Source organism: Oncorhynchus nerka, unplaced genomic scaffold (assembly GCF_034236695.1).
Source record: "Oncorhynchus nerka isolate Pitt River unplaced genomic scaffold, Oner_Uvic_2.0 unplaced_scaffold_6890, whole genome shotgun sequence".
In the NCBI taxonomy this organism is placed as follows: Eukaryota; Metazoa; Chordata; class Actinopteri; order Salmoniformes; family Salmonidae; genus Oncorhynchus; species Oncorhynchus nerka.
Window position 1 is genome coordinate 1 of NW_027034426.1, and position 8,005 is coordinate 8,005.

General features: G+C 41.6%; 1 pseudogene; it reads left to right on the plus strand.

The window, feature by feature from the left end:
- The first annotated feature begins 5,448 nt into the window (after positions 1–5,448).
- LOC135566171 (ferritin, middle subunit-like) lies at positions 5,449–7,257 on the plus strand (annotated as a pseudogene).
- Positions 7,258–8,005: the final 748 nt, after the last annotated feature.

Sequence of the window (8,005 nt, forward strand, 5' to 3'; positions counted from 1 at the left end):
TCCACCCACTACCACTCTAAGATTGTGGTCCTCCTGAGCACACTGCAAAAAACGGCTGAGATCAGTGATCGTGAGGACAGGAAGCCAGCCATCATCCTGGACTACAATCACAACAAAGGAGGCGTGGACAACCTGGGCAAGGTGATTGGAACTTACAGCTGCAAGAGGATGACTGCCTGCTGTCCCCTGGTCATTTTCCATAACATGATTGATGTGTCCTCATACATTGCCTTCGTAATACGGAACAAGATCAACCCTACCTGGATGCCTGATAAGCGGAACAAGAGGAGGGTGTTCCTGGAGCAGCTGGGATAGGCAGTTGTAACCCACACAATCAAAGAAGGGAGTGGCTCCCCCGCACAGCAGCCTCTGCAGAGCTTGCGAAAGCTGTTCAGGGGGCTGAATCTTGTACTGATCCACCTGAGGCTGCAGCTGGGCCAGGCAAGAGGAGGAGATGCCAATTCTGCCCACCAAAGAAGGACTCTAGAACAAATAGTATGTGCTGATTAAATTCAGTCTTTCTGCTGTGTGAAGAGGGAATACCCAGATATTCACAAAGTTTGTGACACATGACAGGTTGTTCCTTTGGCAGTGATTACAGCCTCAAGTCTTCTTGGGTGTGACGCTACAAGCTTTGCACAGCTGTATTTGGGGTGTTTCTCGAAATCATCTTTGCAGATCCTCTCAAGCTCTGTCAGGTTGGATGGGGAACGTCACTGCACAGCTATTTTCAGGTCTCCAGAGATGTTAGATCGGGTTCGGGTCTGGGCTCTGGCTTGGCCATTCAAGCACATTCAGATACTTGTCCCGAAGCCACTAATGCGTTGTCTTGGCTGTGTGCTTAGGGTCATTGTCCTGTTGGAAGGTGAACCTTCTCCCTAGTCTGAGGTCCTGAGTGCTCTGGAGCAGGTTTTCATCAAGGATCTCTCTGTACTTTGCTCCGTTAAGCTTTCCCTCGATCCTGACTAGTGTCCCAGTCCCTGCCGCTGAAAAACATCCTCACAGCATAATGTTGCCACCATCATCATCATCATCATCATCATCATGATTCACCGTAGGGATTGTGCCAGGTTTCATCCAGACATGGCACTTGGCATTCAGGCCAAAGAGTTCAATCTTGGTTTCATCAGACCAGAGAATCTTATTTGTCATGGTCTAACTGTCACGCCCTGATCTGTTTCACCTGTCCTTGTGATTGTCTCCACCCCCCTCCAGGTGTCAATTATTTTCCCCGGTGTATTTATCCCTGAGTTTCCCATCTCTCTGTGTCAGTTCGCCTTGTCAAGTCAACCAGTGTGTTTAACTGTCAGGAGAATTTTCAATCCCAAATGATAATAACTAAAAATCAATAAGCTTTGCCCAATCCCCGAGATTTGTAAGACCCTGGGTTTAATAATAATTAGGCAAAGACTCAGCTAATGCAAAAGGTCCGTACAGTTTATCCAGAGAATGTTTTGAAATCAAAATGCAAACACAGTCTTTATAACACACACACAAACCAGTTCAAATCTTAAACTACGCCTTGCTCAGACAGTCAGTGTTTTTCCACTATACAGACACATTGTTTACTTAATCTGCAACATGTTTCATAATTTTCTGCAAGCCTAACAGTTTCTCCCCTCCACGGGTGGAGACAGAATGTCCTGTAAGGAACACAGTAGTAAAACTTGTCTGTCGATAGATTCTCTTATCATGTGTTTCCCACTTGCACCCTGCTTACATACTAAAAAAGAGAAAAAGGCCCTTGTTCTAATTCGGACTAAAATTACACCCATCATCAGATTATAGTTTTATGATTCTAATAAATTTCATACAATTATATGGTTTCAGGGTGGAATATTTTAATCATTACCTTTAAGCATATAATTCCCTTATCATTAACCCGTGTCCCTGCTTTTTCTTAGCTCTGTTTTGCTTGTCCTCCCGGTTTTGACCCTTGCCTGCCCTGACTGTGAACCCGCCTGCCCTGACCATACTGCCTGCCCTGACCTCGAGCCTGCCTGCCACTCTGTACCTCCTGGACTCTGACCTTGATATGATCTTTTTGCCTGTCCATGACCAATATCTTGCTTGCCCCTTGGATACTAATAAATATCAGACTCTAAAAATCTGCCTCCCGTGTCTGCATCTAGGTCTCGCCCTGTGCCCTTAAACTGAGAGTCCTTTAGGTGCCTTTTGGCAAACCCCTAAAACTAAAACTAAAACTAAACTCAAAGGCTGCCGTGCCTTTTACTGAGAAGTTGCTTCCGTCTGGCCACTCTACCGTAAGGCTTGATTGATGGAGTGCTGCAGAGATGGTTGTCCTTCTGGAAGGTTCTCCCATCTATACAGAGGAACTAACCCCCTTAAGATTGATTTAGTTGTTGTTGTCAATATTCTGAACAAATATTGTAATCACTGTTCTGCAACATATGCTTCAACAATTAATGTATTTGCTGCGCTAGACCTAAGGGATAATGTTAGCTTTATAATTGTTATTTCATGTTCAAAATCTAGAAACCATGCCAGATTTCTAGCTAAATTATCCCTGGAGCATTTAATATGGCAATAAAACAAAATGTTAAAATGTTTGGAGATGTGTATTACACATTTTATGAATAATCTAATGTTAGCATTAAATAATCAAGGCCTTTAAACTTTGTTGGACAATAATTGTATAAATGAAATGCCTTTTATGGTGTCTCACGAAATTGACCATATCCACTTAGTTGCATTTAATGAAAAAATAGAGGTTGTTCTTTACATGGTGTTAATAGCTGATACTTTGGTGTGTCCAAAATATAATCTTCACATTTAGTTCAAATTAAGACAAATATTTGTAGTAAAAAGTTGATCGTCCCATTCTTTAAGAATCCCTGAGCTCTAAAACAGCAAAAATTCTCTCTGCCCCATGGCAAAAAATCAATAGCTTGTAGCTACACTAAATATGATATAACCAAAGATTGTTGTTATCCAGCATTTCTGGACATTACAGGTAAGCCTAATCAAAACACAAAAATAGACTCTACAACTAACCTGGTATTGGCAGTACTCTACCAGTTATCCTAAACATGTCAATTTCCAGTTGCAAGTGGTTCTAGAAACACCAGAGAAAATGCAGATAGATAGTAAATAAAAATGTGCATTTGCCTGTTGCCTTTTCTTTGTAAACTTGCCTGTTTCCTTTTCTTTGCAGGTTTTGCCTTACACAATCTAATGCAGGAGTATTCAATTTACCCCTACGAGAGTGGGACATCTCCTAAAAACTGGGACATTTCCGGGGACAGCTCCAACCGGGACAGGCCACCAAAACGGGACAGGCCACCAAAAACGGGACGTCTGGTCACCCTACTTTAGTTGAGCTTACTAGCGCTTCGCCTGTCTACCGTGGAAGCTGTTGCTTTGCAACCTCTTGCTAGCTTGTTAGCATAACAAATGACTACCTAGACATCATACGATTTCGGATGTGTTGGTAAATTCAATCTGGAGTGCCAGAGTACGCTCTGGGCATTCAGAAATTCAGAGCGTTGTCAGATTGTCTGTTTGGAAATTCAAAGCGTTTCGCATTCGGATGTTCAGAGCCCACACTGGACGCTCTGGCCGAGGAGTAGGGTTGATGCGGCGTTTTGACCTCACAACGGCAATTAAGCACCCAAGCTAACTGGCTATCTTTGGCTAGCTTTCTAGCTACTTCCAGACACAAATGAGAGAACACCTCACTCTGACCATTTTACTCGCCCTAGCAGAGCTGGTTATGCTGTTTTCATGTTATCCAGAGCATTGGTGACTGTAACTGTGTTTCTGGCAACAATTTAATAACGCTTTTTTTGCAGACGTTTACTGATACCGGTTATATTCAACGTGTGTTACGGTTGTAAAATTAATAAATTAATCTGTTCTTTGGCACACTCAGATGAGAGTGCTCTGAAATCGGAGTAGATAGCCAGAGTGAATTAACAATGTTCATTGAGAACGCACAATGACGATACCGCTTAGCTAAGCCTGATGTATTAATAGCCAACTAAATTTGTGTTTGGTAGCTAGATAACATAATGGTACATACTGCTGCAATGATATGCTACGCGTTTCGTAAGGATAGCGTAGCAAAGAAACTTAACTTATTTGTCATAATTAGTTATAGCACTGAAATTGTATCCGCTCTCGTCTCACTTGCACCATATTTTCTGCCATTTTCTTAAAATGTTATGAGGCCACACCTGTTGTCTGAAGAATTGCATTATGGGCCCTGAAAGCACAGAAATAATGTCCACTGCTTGAAAACTTCGTATTTTGGCTAATCTGGCATACTAACTATATCCATACTATGACCAGTAAACATACTATATACTATATACACCTATATACACTTACTATATACACTATATACTATATACACTTACATCACAAGTAGTATGGTTAGATGTATGTAGCTACTGATTTTGTGTAGTTATTTGTAGGCTATTGTAATCAACTTTGATATACCATTTGACAACAACAATATGTCATTTGAAACCGAAGGTGTATCATCAAATACCATTTCTACAAAAGCCAGCCTTTCTTTCTCTGTCCACTACTGTATTCCCCATACCTCATACTGAAAATTGAATTTATGTTTTTTTTTTTTTTATGTGATAAACCCAAAGTTTTTCTTTTGACTGCATTCTGGAAAAGGTCAATAATTAAGCTTCATGTGTTATTGAAACATGTGCTCTTAGAGAATGAAACAGAAGTTTACAGACCTGTGTCTCAAAGTTCAATTCCTTATATATCCTAAATCAAATATAGACACAGACTATTTCTCAATTAGCCTAACATTAGAATGGATTTTCCAAGTCTTCCAATTGTATTCTAAGGATATAACAAACACACATATTTTTAAACAATAACCGCTGTTGTTAGACCTGCACTGTAGCATTGCTTTTGGCTGATACTACTGCTTTAGATGTGGATGCATGTGGCATTCCGGAAACTTTGAGAAAAAAATATGTTTAGTTTGTGTGTTGTTCACACGAATACCTGCCCTCTCATTGGCTAGAATGGTCCCACCTGATCTTGCCTGTCTTCATTCGTTGAGCACATGTATTTCCATTGTTAGAGTGGTCACTCGGCTCTCTTGTCAATATAAAAAGTAATCTTTGCTTTAGGGGATGTGTATGAGTGGGCTCGTCTTTAAATGACCCGCCTAGTTCCTGTTGAAATTCTAAAGTTGATTGGCTACGCTCTGTGAGGGTGGATTCCACTGACGCATTCCGTTTTGGAACAATAAATAGAGCGAACAAGGCTCCTTCCAGTTCACAAGTCTGAGAAGACGCATGAAGAAGTTCTTGCTTCAACAGTGATTGAACGGAACTCATCTGCCTTCGTCCCGCATCATAGAACATTCCTGGTTGTTGACATAGTACTTACTTTAACTGTAATAGCAAAATAGTCGAAGAAACTCTATTTTTGTACCGTTCATTTGGATATTAAAGAAAATCTGCCAAAATGGAGTCTCAGATCCGCCAGAACTATCACCACGATTGCGAAGCTGCTATCAACCGGATGATCAACTTGGAGATGTTTGCCTCCTACACCTACACTTCAATGGTAAGGAGTCTACCAAGATTACCGTTTTGTTGATCTACTTGTTTATTATTATGCCTGCGCCTAAATTCCACTTTTCACATGACTTTTCTGTAGCCAAGAAACTCAACTCCGTTAAGTACATATTTTAGTTTTACTAAAGCTATTAAGACCCTCCAGGTTGGTATAGCATTCAAGTGAAGCCGAGAATCTATCCTACCTTGGACAGAGCGCGTAACAACTCCTTGACAGGTTAATTGTCAGGTTACCAAGTAGACTACAGACTAGATTTATTCATGCCTATATCATCAAGTTTAGTTGCCACAACACGAACAGAATGCCGAGTCATGTTTGGCATTTTTTTCTTCTAACCACACTGTTTTGTTTGTCCACCCAGGCTTTCTATTTCTCCCGTGACGATGTGGCTCTGCCTGGCTTCGCGCATTTCTTCAAGGAGAACAGCGACGAGGAGCGGGAGCACGCCGACAAGCTACTCTCCTTCCAGAACAAGCGAGGTGGACGCATTTTACTCCAGGACATCAAGGTGAGCCTTTGAGCATAGGAAACACATTTTAGATTGTAGATAAATGTTTACTCCATGGAGGAAAGTGTCTCCAGCGTTAAGTTGAGATCCTGTAGTCCTGAACATACTGCCTCTAACCACTGAACTGACTGTGAGGGCTGTAACTCTGTTCACTTTATCCTGACCTCAATGTCTGCTAGTAGTCCTCAACACTTCTGTGTTCACTCTGTCCTGTGTAGAAGCCAGAACGTGATGAGTGGGGCAATGGGCTGGAGGCCATGCAGTGTGCTCTGCAGCTGGAGAAGAATGTGAACCAGGCCCTGCTGGACCTGCACAAGATTGCCTCTGACAAGGTTGACCCCATGTAAGTTATGGTGGAACCACATGTATGTATCACATAGAATACAGGTTTTGTCCCAGGAGATGATCAGGTTGTATCTCTGCTAATTAATGACATGATTGTGACCTGCTTAACATGCACACAATAGTCCACAGATGCACACTATGCCGTTAATGCATAAGTATGCAAAAGGTGCAGCAGGTTGTCTAGTGGTTAGAGATTTGGGCCAGTAATAGAGGTTGCTGGTTTGAATCCCGGAGCTGAGAAGGTAAAAATATGTTCTTCCCCTGAGCAAGGCAGTTAACCCACTGGCATCCTAATGTGGAACAATGTAAATAAGGAGTGTTTCTTAACTGACTTGCCTTGTTAAATAATAAACTGCAGAATCTCATCTTCCCTGAGTCCATTACCACCAGGCTCTTGTGTGTTACTGTATCTACAATGGTCTGTATTCATTATCTTGTCTGACCTGTGTTTTCCCTCTGTAGCTGTGTGACTTCCTGGAGACCCATTACCTGAATGAGCAGGTGGAGGCCATTAAGAAGCTGGGAGACTACATCACCAACCTCACCAAGATGGATGCTGTGAAAAACAAGATGGCAGAGTACCTGTTTGACAAGCACACCCTGGGAGGCCAGAGCTAAACTACTTTCATCCCGAGGCTATGGCCTCCAGCCTCAGAGCAGGACTCCTGGCTACTCTGATAGATCCTCCTGGCTTTGCGTTTATAGGGATGGGAGAGTGTTAAACTGGTGAATTGCAACACTGCTGTGACATTGATCTTTCTGTTCACAACACTACTGTATTGGAGGCAAGGCTTCATGTAAAATAACAATTAAAAAATATCACTGAAGTTTGTTGCTGTTTTCAAGTGTTGACCTGTAGTACTTGATGTTGTATCAGTCCATTGAGGTGCTTTTGCTCTTTTACTGAGCTGCCTTCATACCAGTGATAAATACTGACAATTGTAGACCTACCAGTGGCTGAGGCTCATAACAATATCGCTAACATTAGTTTTATAGCGATGTTGCCTCTGACCACAGGGTGTCCTTTACTGTATCTTGTAATAGTGCCATGTCAACTGGATCCGTAGGAGTGAAATTGTTACCTACAATTGATGTAGACCTTTACTCTGCATCACAAGTTTATTAGCCTAGAGGTCAATCAAAACCGTTAGCCAGCTGTTATTGCACATTTCTCTAGTGATGAAGTTCAGCTCTGACTTACAAATTGTCACTCATTGTGTTTATTTCAGTTGGTAATGCCCAATAGTTCCCCTACAGCAAATTATGAACTGAATACTCAAAGGAATGATTCTACAAGCATCTCGTTCTTAAGGGACTTATTGGAGCTGTCATATGGTTGCAAGGCTACTGTTACTTTACATAAGTTACTGAACGCTGTCATTTTGGTAATTAACAGGCAAGCCAAACTTTAATACTTGACCTGAAAAATATTGTTTTCAAGCTATAGTAAAGGAGTTTCTGGTGGCTAGACCACTTGGTTAAAGGGGAAGATGGTCTAATGAGAACTCTAAGCAATGGCATTTTCAATTACTCTTACTCTATATTGATTATACAACCAAGTATTGACATGGTAAA